At 38.0% G+C, this 12,063-nt stretch overlaps 1 non-coding gene across 1 annotated transcript; it reads right to left on the bottom strand.

The window, feature by feature from the left end:
- Positions 1-8,731: 8,731 nt before the first annotated feature.
- TRNAK-UUU (transfer RNA lysine (anticodon UUU)) lies at positions 8,732-8,804 on the bottom strand. Its single transcript has one exon. It is a non-coding gene; the product is annotated as a tRNA-Lys (tRNA).
- Between the last annotated feature and the right edge of the window lie 3,259 nt (positions 8,805-12,063).

Here is a 12,063-nt window from a genome sequence, read left to right as displayed (position 1 = left end):
CTGCTCCAGTTAGTTCGTAGTATGCTACGGTAGGATAAGTGCGTTTCAGTTGTTTGTTTTTGTCATAGCCAGTTTGGAGTGGCGAGAAATGAAGAGGAAAGAAGAAAGTATTACTTACTTTTACTATGTTGAAAGAAGAAAGCATTACTTACTTTTACTAGGTTGATTAGGTCAAGCTGATTCAATTTTGTATACACAGTATACAGAATGTTCTGTATAATTTCGTATGGAACGCTGATAGTGACCGAGCCGTATATATTAAAGAAACAACACATATAGATTGCGCACTTATAGTGAAAGTTTGTTTGATTAATACTAATCCCCCACCCCCTCTCCGTTTAGGGGCTGAGTGACTAACCCCTGTGCATCGTTTCAAGGAATTGATATACAGTGAGATGCATAAGTAATACCAAGCAAATTGTTCATCACCATCATATTCACTCACTTTATTTTATCCAATGAGAGCTTCGAGAGTTGAAATAATAAATGACAAACAAGCTGCCGACAACGTTGGATCTAGCATACGTATTTCTTAAAAACACGTAGGATGTAAGAGAAAGATTAATGAAAATTTGGACAATTTGCCAAGCAATACTTGTGCATCCCACTGTACTGGTTTATATTGAACAGGCGAGTCCACCACAATGCTCACAAAAGATAACAGCTTATATTCAGGATATTAGTCTCACAGACCATTTTAATCTAAAGAATTTGAAGGTTTTAAGGAAGTTTATTCTTTAAAGTTGGCAAACATAGTGCCCACATCACAAGAGTCGAAATCAGAGTTGACTAGTTTTAAAAATTTTCAGTACGCGTTACACTTGTATTTTACGGTGCTTTCTTGTCGCCTTTGAATAATTGAGAATGAACGATGGTTAGATTAAATTGATGACCAGTGGCGGCGATTGGGTTCCGAAACTAGGGGGGCCAAGGCAGTATATTTTCCTTTGTAGATAAGGTTTAGCATAGTGCGGGGGCAAACGTGGCCAAAAGTGGGGGGAACTGCCCCCTTCGCCCACCCTAAGCGCCGCCACTGTTGATGACCTTCAGTGACTGGATCACCAGTCCACTACATACTACTAGATATAGTATAAACACTATATGCTGTAATCTAAGCGGTTTCACTGTCTAAATATGCATTTTATCATATCACCAAAAAACTACTGATAATGATTCATATTTATCGTCTCGGTGTCGAGTTCAAATGTGTCACAAACTTTTAACAACCAGAATTCTATTTTAAACAGTTCAAACTCTCTTCTCGTGAACGGCCAACGCTCCTATGACCAGCCCTCTGACGGCAAGGAAGTTCAAATAAGTTCAAAATAGAAGTTCAAAAAAATCTACTACATGAAGTCTCCGTCATTCAGAGGGCAAACTCTATTGGAGCGTTTCCAAATTGGCCCTTTTATCTTACCATCGTGCGCAGTGTTGCAAATTGAGCTATCTGCCATTAATTCTAGTGCCCTTTCACGTGACAGTTGGGGTTTTTAGAACTTAGCAAGGACATGACTTTATAAGTATAAAATTCAACTATAACTTAACAGAAGCAGGCCCGTTGCAATGGAGGGTCACAAGAAATAATAATAAACACTGCTTCTGTTTTTTTCTTCTTTCGATTGAACACATGCTAAAGAGGACAACAATTTTAAATACTGTTTCCGCTTGGTTCGCTTTTTTCTTCTTTATTGCAACTTTAGCTTTGGGAGGGTAGGTCGACCCCTTCTCTACAGTGGTTGTAACAAACCATTTACCTTCAATATGTTCGAGAGCGAACAGAAATTGTAACAGTTAATTGCACTGAAAATAGTGTAAAGCTAGAAGAAACTATGCAAGTATGAATTTATGTATAATAAAATTCTTCCTCACCCTTCATCCCTGAGTGAGAACTGGTGAGCACATCATTTGTATAGGGGCTATCCACCAGAAGGAAGTGACCTCGCGCGGACGCCATACTTGTAGCACAACAACTTCCGGTTCGTAGGCTCACAACATGCCGCTAAAGGGAGCTGAGATTGTGTCATGTATGAAAGGAACGAATGGGTCTGTACAAGGAGGATGTAAACTACGATCAGGGCTAAAAAATCTTTCACAAACCTCTTTTCATCCATTTCCTAGAGATCTAGGCGCCAAAATTATTGCATTCAAGCTGTCAGGCGTGAAGATTGGAAGCCCATTAGCAGGAGTAGACTCCGCAGTAATGACAACGGATGTGCAGGAACCCAAAAAGTCGGGACCTGAAAAAAAAATCCCGTTCCGATCCAGACTTCGGAAAAAATGATAGAGTTTAAAAGTAGTTTATTCCCTACATCTTTTTTTTTTGTACTAAATGTCCGAAATTTATTGAAATTAGCAGTTTTTATTCCAGAAATGCAAAATAAATCATCAACCGGGGGTGAAATTGTGTGTATAATTAACATTTTTTTAGTATCGGGTAATGTTGAATATTTTCCGCTCCTATAATCTCCCAATTTAGTCGAGAAATAACATTATTTTCCCCCGTTTTGAACATCAGGACTTTAAAAATACCCCATCCTGTTTCCTTCCCAACCAAAAATTTTGCATCCCGCACCCCTTGCACCTCATTAAAGTTAGAAGAGAAATCATTCAAATCTCGATTTTCTCTCTGTTTTGGTAATATGAGCAAAAATATTACTTTTCCTTTCAACAGATGCTCGGTCATAGTCAGATAGGTTACGTGAAGTACACACGAACTGTATTAAATTTTTGTGTAACCAGAGGAAATAAATTTTTGTGCAACCAGAGGAAATATTTTTTGGGTAGCCAGAAAATTAAGTGCGGGTACTATTATTAATTTTCGTCTTTTGCAATGGAAATCTTTTCAACATTGATATAGATAGTGCCTCCCCGATGGCGCAGTGATAGCGTCGTCGCCTTGTAATCAAGGGGTCTCGGGTTCGATTCCCGTTGGAAGCATATAGTGGTTCGGATCCCACTTTAAACTGTAGGTCCAGTCCAGATTAGCCTTACTGTGCACAAAGTGGACTTAAAACACGAACTCAATCAATCAAATCAACATTGATAGAAAAGAGGTCCTAGGTTTGAACAGCATGGTGAGGCAATGGTGTGTCATTGTGTTTGTCCCATCATTAATTTTTCCAGTTTATTATTCATCTTCATCGTCATGTTTAACACAAATAGCAGAAAATTGACTTAAAATAACAATAAGCGTTTTGTATTTCTGCGTTCAATCAGGAACGAAACCAGCAAGTATGCATTACCGCATCCCACTGACTCGCCCTGACTGAAGAAGAAAATAAGCTCCTTTTTCCGTTTTTTATATGTTCGTACATCTCGCACTTTTTCACTTAAAACATAAGCATTTAAGCGCTCTCGCTCTGTAGGAAAAATTTATTTCTATTAAATATGTAGGCTTATCGCCAATGAAACGACGATCAGCAAATTGATCTCATCTTGGAATAATGCCGTATTACTTCCTAGTTGCTCATCCAATTGATATGCAAAGGCCTCTATTTTGCCCTGATATCTCTTATTCTCCTTGTCGTCAAGTGCTTTTATATGATCCATTTCATCCGTTCCACAATCGATTGTGCCGTTCGATATGTTTTTGTTTACTCGTGGATAGACCCTATAGCCGGTTTCCGTGGCGTAGTGGTTATCACATCACGCTACGACGCCAGGGGCCCTGGATTAGAATCCCGGCTTGGGCATGGGAGTTTGTGTGTCCATCAATTTAATCATATCATCACTCATCCCCATCTTGGCAATTAGCCAAAAGTGGCATAAAATAATAAAATAAACCAAATCAATCAATCAACATAATTTGTATAGGCTTCTGTTCAATTCAAGCCGGTTCTGGAGTGTAATTTCTCGCTTGTTTTGTACAAGGTACTTGCTTTGTCGTTCCAGAATGGTTTTTTTTCTTTTTAATACGTAATTTCGTATGGAATGTTGAACAGTGAAGAGGGGCAATCACATATATTGAACAACGCATATAGATTGCGCATGTAGTGAAGCTTGATCACTAATCCCCCCCCCCCCTTCTACCTTTGACTGACCCTTATGCTTCCCGTGCAAGCTTCTTGAACGGCGTACTCTGAGTTTCAAGTAACTAGTGTACTGGTTTATGGGAGCTATTTACCGGATGTTTTCATTTCTGTGCTTCCTTGGCGCGGGCGGGAACTTTACTTCCGGTTTTCAATAGAATAACATGGAGTTCAAAGGTGTAAAGGCAGTGTCTTAAGAAAAGGCGACAATCATTGTGTGGCTTTTGGTTACAACACGAGGTTGAGTGTCATTATTGGGAGTGTCACTATTCATCTTAGTGACCACGTAAACTAAGGATTTCACACTAATATCGGTCATTTTACATGTCACCCCCTTCCCACCTTCTCCCCTAGGGGTGTATTGGAGTTGAACGGCATTGGGAGTGTCACTATTCGTGTTAGTGACCACGTAAACTGAGGATTCCACACTAATATCGGTCATTTTCGCAACACAAAGTCATATCAGCCTGAATGTTTGACAACCCCAGAAACACCATCGTTGTGCGGGATTGCATAGAGTCACGGATGTCTGCTTGTGCGGAATTTAATATCGGTCGTTTTGGATTATTTTTACATGTCACCCCTTCCCACACCACCCCTAGGGGTGCCAGGGGTATCTTACCCCCCCCCCCCTCAAATATTATTTCCAGATTGCAAGTGATACGTGTACCAAGTTTGGTTGAAATTGCTCCAGGCCCAGGCGTTCGAGAGTTATGCCGGAACAAACAAACATACACACCCACACATCCATTTTTATATACGAGATAAGCTCGGTGACGATCTGTATTCCACTTGTTTACATTGGAAAATTACCCAAAGCGGAAGTTCTTTCCCCGCCATCTATAATCGAATTGTTTGATCGATTATTTTTTGTGTACTCAGTCGAGTCCACAACACTCCTCCACCTTGCGCACGGGGAGCAAGAGGGGGCAATTGCCCCCTAATCATCGCCGACCGCAGATTTTTTTTTTTTCCAGGGAGAGGCAAGCAGCGTATTTTTTTCCAGGTGGTAAACGAGGCATATGACGCCCATAATACAGTTGACTTCTCAACAAACACCACTTGAGTTTGAAATTATTACGTTCCTGCTTCCCCATTATAATAATTAATGTAAATATTATATATGAAATAAAATTATATGCGTGAAACATATACTTTTAGATTGACGTTCATTTTCCAGGGAGAGGCCATCCTTGCCCCCCTTCGGAACGTTCATGTCCCAATATTATTAGAACTTTCATCTAGAAATTTAGTGTAGAGGGATCTTTATCGTCGTTTCTAAATAAATACATTTTTTTAAAAAATGAAGAATTATCAAGCCGATGTATACAGGGAAGGGGGTGGGTGAGTAGATATCACTGGAGATAGTACCAAACAATAGACCCTTTAATTGACATTAATGGCTTTTTTATTCATTTTGAGGGGTGACGCTATTGTTAATTAATCTAGCGCCACGTGTCGGGGGTGGAGGAGGAGATGAGTCACCGATGACTCATGCACACGTGTGAGTTTGAAATTAATGGTTTTCCATTAGTGCACAAAAGACACTATTATGTATTCCGTTTTTGACCTAAGCTAACACTATTGTTGTATATTATATATGCGTTTCTGCCGGATATGAGTCACAGATGATTTATACTGACGTTGGAGTTTGGAATTAATGGTTTTTCCATTAAGGTACAAAAGACACTATTATGGAGTTCGTTTTCGGACTATTCTAACACTATTGTTGTATATTATATATGCGTTTCTGCCGGATATGAGTCAGGGTGCTTTATGCACACGTGGGAACTTGGAATTAATGGTTTTTCCATTAATGTACAAAAGACATTTTCGGCCTATTCTAAGGCGTCACGTCCGGCCATTTTGGCGTCGGTGGTGAGTCATATTTGGTATAATTGAGGAGCTCGAACGGTCCTGGGTAGAGGCTAGAAAATATTAACCAATGAGAGAAGGTTTTTAATAAATGATTCAACCAATCAGAGAAGAGTAATGAAAATAATATTTATATTGACTGGCCTTTTGTCTAAGAATCTATAAATATCGAGCGGAAGACGAAGCGGTCCAAGAGAGTTCTCAAGTGTTTGGCTTGAAAGTCGTACTGATTTTTTAGCGTGACTGAGTTGTTGCAGTGCAACTAAAGGCTTTTTAACTTGGTAAGTATCTTTTTTTGTGTACTATTCTTTATTTCAAGTTGTTTTTTAACTGCCATGCAAACAAAGTTTAAGCGTTTTGCATTATTTTTGAAAAGATTATACAAAGAATACTCGAAAATAACACTAACAATATGTATTGTTATTGTTCCAGGTTCTGTCACTTTCTCTTTTTCTGAATTCCACCCATTCTTTTGTCACTGCGATGTTTTTTAAAAAATATTATACAAAAATATTAGAAAATATCACTAACAATGTGTATTGTTATTGTTGCAGGTTCTTTCTGAGAAGCAGATGTGAAGTACTCTGCAAAGAACTGAAAGCCCGATTGGAAGAAACGAATAGTGAAAACGGACGTTGCTGAGCAGGACCCCAGGGAGATGAGTGATTTGGTGCTTATATGTCCATGTTTCTTCGATTATATCGATATGGATTGTGTGCTGGAGGCTTTGAAAAAGTATACCCCTTACAAGTACATTACATGCTGGGGGTGTTATTCAAATGAAGGCAACCAACTAGCCCACGATTGCGTTATTAAACATTTTTACGAGTGCGAGGATGTGCGCGGTAAAGACGAAGTTCAACTCTCCGATTGTTTTATCATTTGCCAAGAGGAATGCGGAGAGAATGAATGCCAGAATTGTGTAGAGTGGATGTGCGAGAGAATCCAGCGTTATCTGCAGGATCCGGACAATACAAGTCATATTTTCGATTTTTATCTTGATAATCATGAAGATGTAGGTGATGGTTTGAAGGCACAGGAGGAATCCACAGGATACAGAGACTTTTACAGTGTGTTGTGTGAAATTTCAAATGATTTCGAACTAGTAAAAACTCTTATAGCGCCTATACGAGAAGCGGAGCTTGCTCGTGGTTAAGAAACAATATTTGTTAATATCTAAAGTGAAAATGGCGCAATATATTATTGATGCGCAAGGTTTTATGTACAATAATAAATTTATATTGCGTGAGATGTGTGTTAGTTCTACAAATTTGGATACTGTGTATTATGCTCTTGTAAAAGTGCCAGAATATTTCAAAGACAATAATGAATCCCAATGGGTGAAAGAAAATATTCATGCTTTATCGTACGATACTCCTCTGGGATGTGAAGTGTACTATGTTCGTAGTGTAATTAGAAATTTGAACTGTCAAGGTTCAACTTTCTATTGCAAGGGAGAAGAAAAATCCAAACTTCTCAAAGATTTGTTCAATATTTATAATATTGTAGATTTGCAAAGTGCAAACTGTCCTTCGCTTAGAAATTTGTATATGTTTCAAGGAGGATTGTGCAAGTATCATTCTGATACTTCGCCTCCATCAGAACAAGGTTGTGCATTCAGAAATGTACAAAGACTTGTATCTTGGTACAATACTAAAATTACCAATATGTAATGTATTTTAGAGCAAATAATAAAAGATTTGTGAAAAAATAATTGTTTTCTATGTTGTTATTTAGCCTTACAGTCCTTTTTTCAAGAACTATTGACTTTTTGAGTGTTTAGTAATACCAGGGATTATTTGTGGGCGTTATATCATGTGAGTCTTATTTTTACTACAGTCAGGACTAAATTCCGCTGACTGAAGCTTAAAGCTTACGCTCTATAGCATGTTGATTGGTTAATCACAAGGCAATATGAACTTTACAGAGGGTTGTAACAGAGGCATAGGAACGCATGGCAGAGCATTATTAGTGTTCAAGAACCTTTTACATCGAGAAATAATGCTGCCTTGTATCTGTTTTTTAGTTTACATATTCATTTAGGATTCAAATGAAACAATTGCAGTATTTTTTAAAAGTTTATTTTTATTCAAGAATATATCAGATTTATATACACGAAAAGTAGACTACCAATAAGCGAAAATCACATAGTCATTACAATTTAGTCGTCGTTGGAATTCCTCCATGAGGGTGTCATAGTAAGAGAGAAATTTTCGCCATTGTTCAAAATTTAGTGTGACTTCTCCAGTGGCGTTGCTGATTTCCACTTTTATGTTTTCTCCACTGCCCTCGAAGGTGAAGTAAAGTTCTCCTATAATGTTTATAGATCTGCATCTCTCTTCTCGTGTGGGGAATCTGTTCTTGTAAGTGTCGAAGATCGCATCTCATTTGTACACGCATGCTGGGTACTCATCGCTATTTAGGACAATGTAATTTTTTTCATGTTTCAAAATCAATTCAGTGTCGGTGAAAGTACCTCGAATAACGACATCCATGTTGTTATCAATGTTGTAGCGGCTTTCTGGTTCCATCTTGTGTTTTTTATGTGTATCTCTAGTAGACTGCAATGCTTAGTGATTTTGTTGGATATATATATATATATATATATATATATATATATATATATATATATATATTTCAAAATAGGCGCAAAGTACTACAAAAAGCAAGCTTTACCAGTTACACAGCCAATATTTCCTAATTCAAGTAACTACATGTACCAGAAGCACTTGCACCCCAACACTAACTAGACAGAATTACAAAAGCAGATTCTGCTATGTAAATAGCCTTTTGCAAAAGTCCGATGACAAAAGTTTAAAAATTGTAACAGCCCAGACAGGGACTCGAACCCTGGACCAATAGGTTAAAAGCCTAATGCTATACCAACTAAGCTATCCGGGCACGCACTCTACACGTGAAAAGTTGGTTATGTTAAGAAATATCCAAGGGATCAATAGCATACAAACGTTTTGCGGGGAGCAAAGAAAAACTGCCAGACCCTAACCCAGGGGGGAAAATTTTCCCACCAGTCGCTCGCACGGGGGTGAGCCTCCATTGTTAGTTCTCGCGGTCTTTGCTAAAAGGTTTTTTCCCTCTCATCTATAGGGCATTACGCCCTGCCTCTATTATGATTTTTGAATGGTGCTTAAATTTGTAGTGGTTAGCACGTGTGGCCAATATTTTATTTTGGAAAGTTGCACGCGCCCCGGGATAGTCGAGACTTCAGTGAAAAAACATCTATAATTGTTTACCGAATATAGATAGTTTTACTGGAAAAAGAAATGCCACATATCTCACATTCTATAAATAGGAAGAAATAAGTTATGTATCCGGGAGGGCTACGAAGCGACTGCAAGACTGAATAGCAAAGTTAGCGGGTAAAATGAAAGCTGGATTTTTTATAAGGTACTTTATGATGCTTGGGGGTATATAGACGCTCCCTCTTGTAATCTGATACCAAATTGTTACTTTGGAGTGTAGTGAGAAGACCTTTCTATCCAAAGATGACATCTTTGCCTATCAGTATTGTAAGTATTGTAATTATATTTTCAAGTACCTTTTTTAGTAACTCAATTCCACTTTTTATAAATGAAACAAATGGTTTCTACACACGAAATTTTTATTTTCACAAACTAGTCTACTACAAAGTATGTAATACATCAAGCTTTTTCAATTGTTACATATCATTCTACTACAAAGTAGCGTTATACTAACGCTTTTTTTATCTTAAATATACATTTGTAAACATTACATTATTGTTTGAGAAAGAGCTCCTCTTTTTTTTTTTGCTAGTTTTTGGATTGATTGTTGCAAATTGCCTCCCAGAACTCATCCTCTAAAGAACGATCATGAATGTGAGCAGGGTGCGTATGTAATGCACACGTGGAGTCGAGTACATATATTGGTCCCTGACCACAAAAGTGAAACTTTTTTGACGGGACTTCATTATATCTAAACAAACAGTGACGTACGGGATTACCGTACAACTCCCTTGTTCGTAATGTCTGTATGGGGGTACCAGAAAAATACACTTTATTATCATTGGTGACAAATTTATTTATGTGGCTTACTCCTTTTTGCTCAGTCCTTGATTTGTTTCCTGGCCACAGATCATTGCATGTATATGCAAAGCTGACCTGAAGATCAGATAGCATTTTGGTATATAATTGCATAACAAGAGTAATATCCAGACTGTCTATTTTTGTTTCAAAGACTTGTTTATTTCTCACTACTATTCTGTTGTGACTGGATTGAAATAGGCCCCACACGCGTCCTTTGTATTTGTTGATCAACTGCTTCATTTTTTCTTTCTTTATGCACTCAAGATTAAGGCATCTATGATTGCTTTCTTCTTTTTCTCCAAGCTCGCATTCCACACAAGTAGGATGAGGATAGTAAAACACTATTGTCTGGGCCACAGCTTCTACGAGGCACTGCTCATTGATTAGGCTCTCACAGCATCCACACTGTTGATAAAGTCAAGAAAATCACATTTGTAAATTATTATTTTTTTTCAAATCTTTCGCAAAGATATTGTGTATCAGTTCCTGCTACACATTGGTCAAGGAATAATTATTCTGTTTATACACCAACAAAGGCACCTGCGTTTCAAAAACGCTGTCACAGAAGCACTGGGGTTTTCACCAAAACTGTCAAAGTATGTTCCGTGGCAATTCGAATCAATGTACAGGGCAGTCCAATGTATTCCAGGCCCCGAATCTCTGTCTTTATTGAAACTTGATATTTTTCGGTAACGTATTGTCTGCAAACACTCCAACAAAAATTTTCACATAGAACACTGACATGACTATGCTTATGGTATCCATTTTGCACCCGAATTCAATGAATATAAGTTCTCGTCTGACGACGAGATGCTGCCTTCTTTGTAGTCTGATGACGAGTTGTTCTCGTCTTGGGTTGAGGCACATGCAGGTACAACGTGCTGAATGAAACTGTAGTGGTGTAGAAACTGACCGTACAGGTGCACGTTTCTCAGAGCACAAGCTATTTTTCTCAGGCGGTGGTTCTTCTCACAGCAGGTATAGGTAGGGAAACTTAGTAGAGCTGATTTAGGGCATCCAAGCTGCTCCAAGTTAATCACAGTGCGTTGAAGTAAGGTAGAAAGGAAATGGCACTTTTCTGCGCCAAAGGAATAAATGCCTGCGGCATTTTCGGTACAGCAGGATAAAATAGTGGACATATTGGTAAAATTCACTTCTCCAGCTTGCCAAGAGAGGCCGTGCACATTTTGAGTTTCCCATAAATTTTCATTTTGTATTCTGATATCGAGATCATCCCATGCGCACGGAGGTTTAAATACCCATGATTGCAAACAATTAGAATCTGGATCCACAACAGCTATTTCTTTCGGAATATATTTTCCATGATTATTCCGAAATCCTATAAAATCAATAACGGCTCTCATATTGTGATCCAACTTTGTGGCTGACACTCACTCAACTGAAGGCTTATTTGCTATAATCAAAATATCCGTCACAATAAGACCCCCGTGAAATCAGTTTCAATAGTAGGAGAAAGAATAAAGATATACAGAACAGATTATTTTAGAGTTTCTTTGTTATTTAGAAGCAGGTAAAATTTTACCATTTTATTGAGGCTTGGTGGGTCCTAGAGCCACTTTATGCATGAGCTGAAAATTTCGAAGTCAGATAACCCCCAACCTTCTGTCAGAGTATAATATTTGTTACATGGTACATTTTTTGTTTTCAGGAAGACATAAAGCAAGAGTGCACCTTCTGCGAAATTGAAGGGTTTAGGGGGAAGAGAGAACTATTGCAGCATATATATTTGCATCATCCCCCTTACCTAAGAAGAAGAAGAAGAAGATCATCAAGGAGGCTGCACTCAACAATAACATTTATCACTATAAATGAAAAACAATATAATAGTGAGTGAAAAAAGGACTGTAAGGCTAAATAACAACATAGAAAACAATTATTTTTTCACAAATCTTTTATTATTTGCTCTAAAATACATTACATATTGGTAATTTTAGTATTGTACCAAGATACAAGTCTTTGTACATTTCTGAATGCACAACCTTGTTCTGATGGAGGCGAAGTATCAGAATGATACTTGCACAATCCTCCTTGAAACATATACAAATTTCTAAGCGAAGGACAGTTTGCACTTTGCAAAT

Source organism: Lepisma saccharinum, chromosome 12 (genome assembly GCF_977018435.1).
Source record: "Lepisma saccharinum chromosome 12, izLepSacc3.1, whole genome shotgun sequence".
In the NCBI taxonomy this organism is placed as follows: domain Eukaryota; kingdom Metazoa; phylum Arthropoda; class Insecta; order Zygentoma; family Lepismatidae; genus Lepisma; species Lepisma saccharinum.
This window is presented reverse-complemented; position numbering and strand designations above follow the sequence as displayed.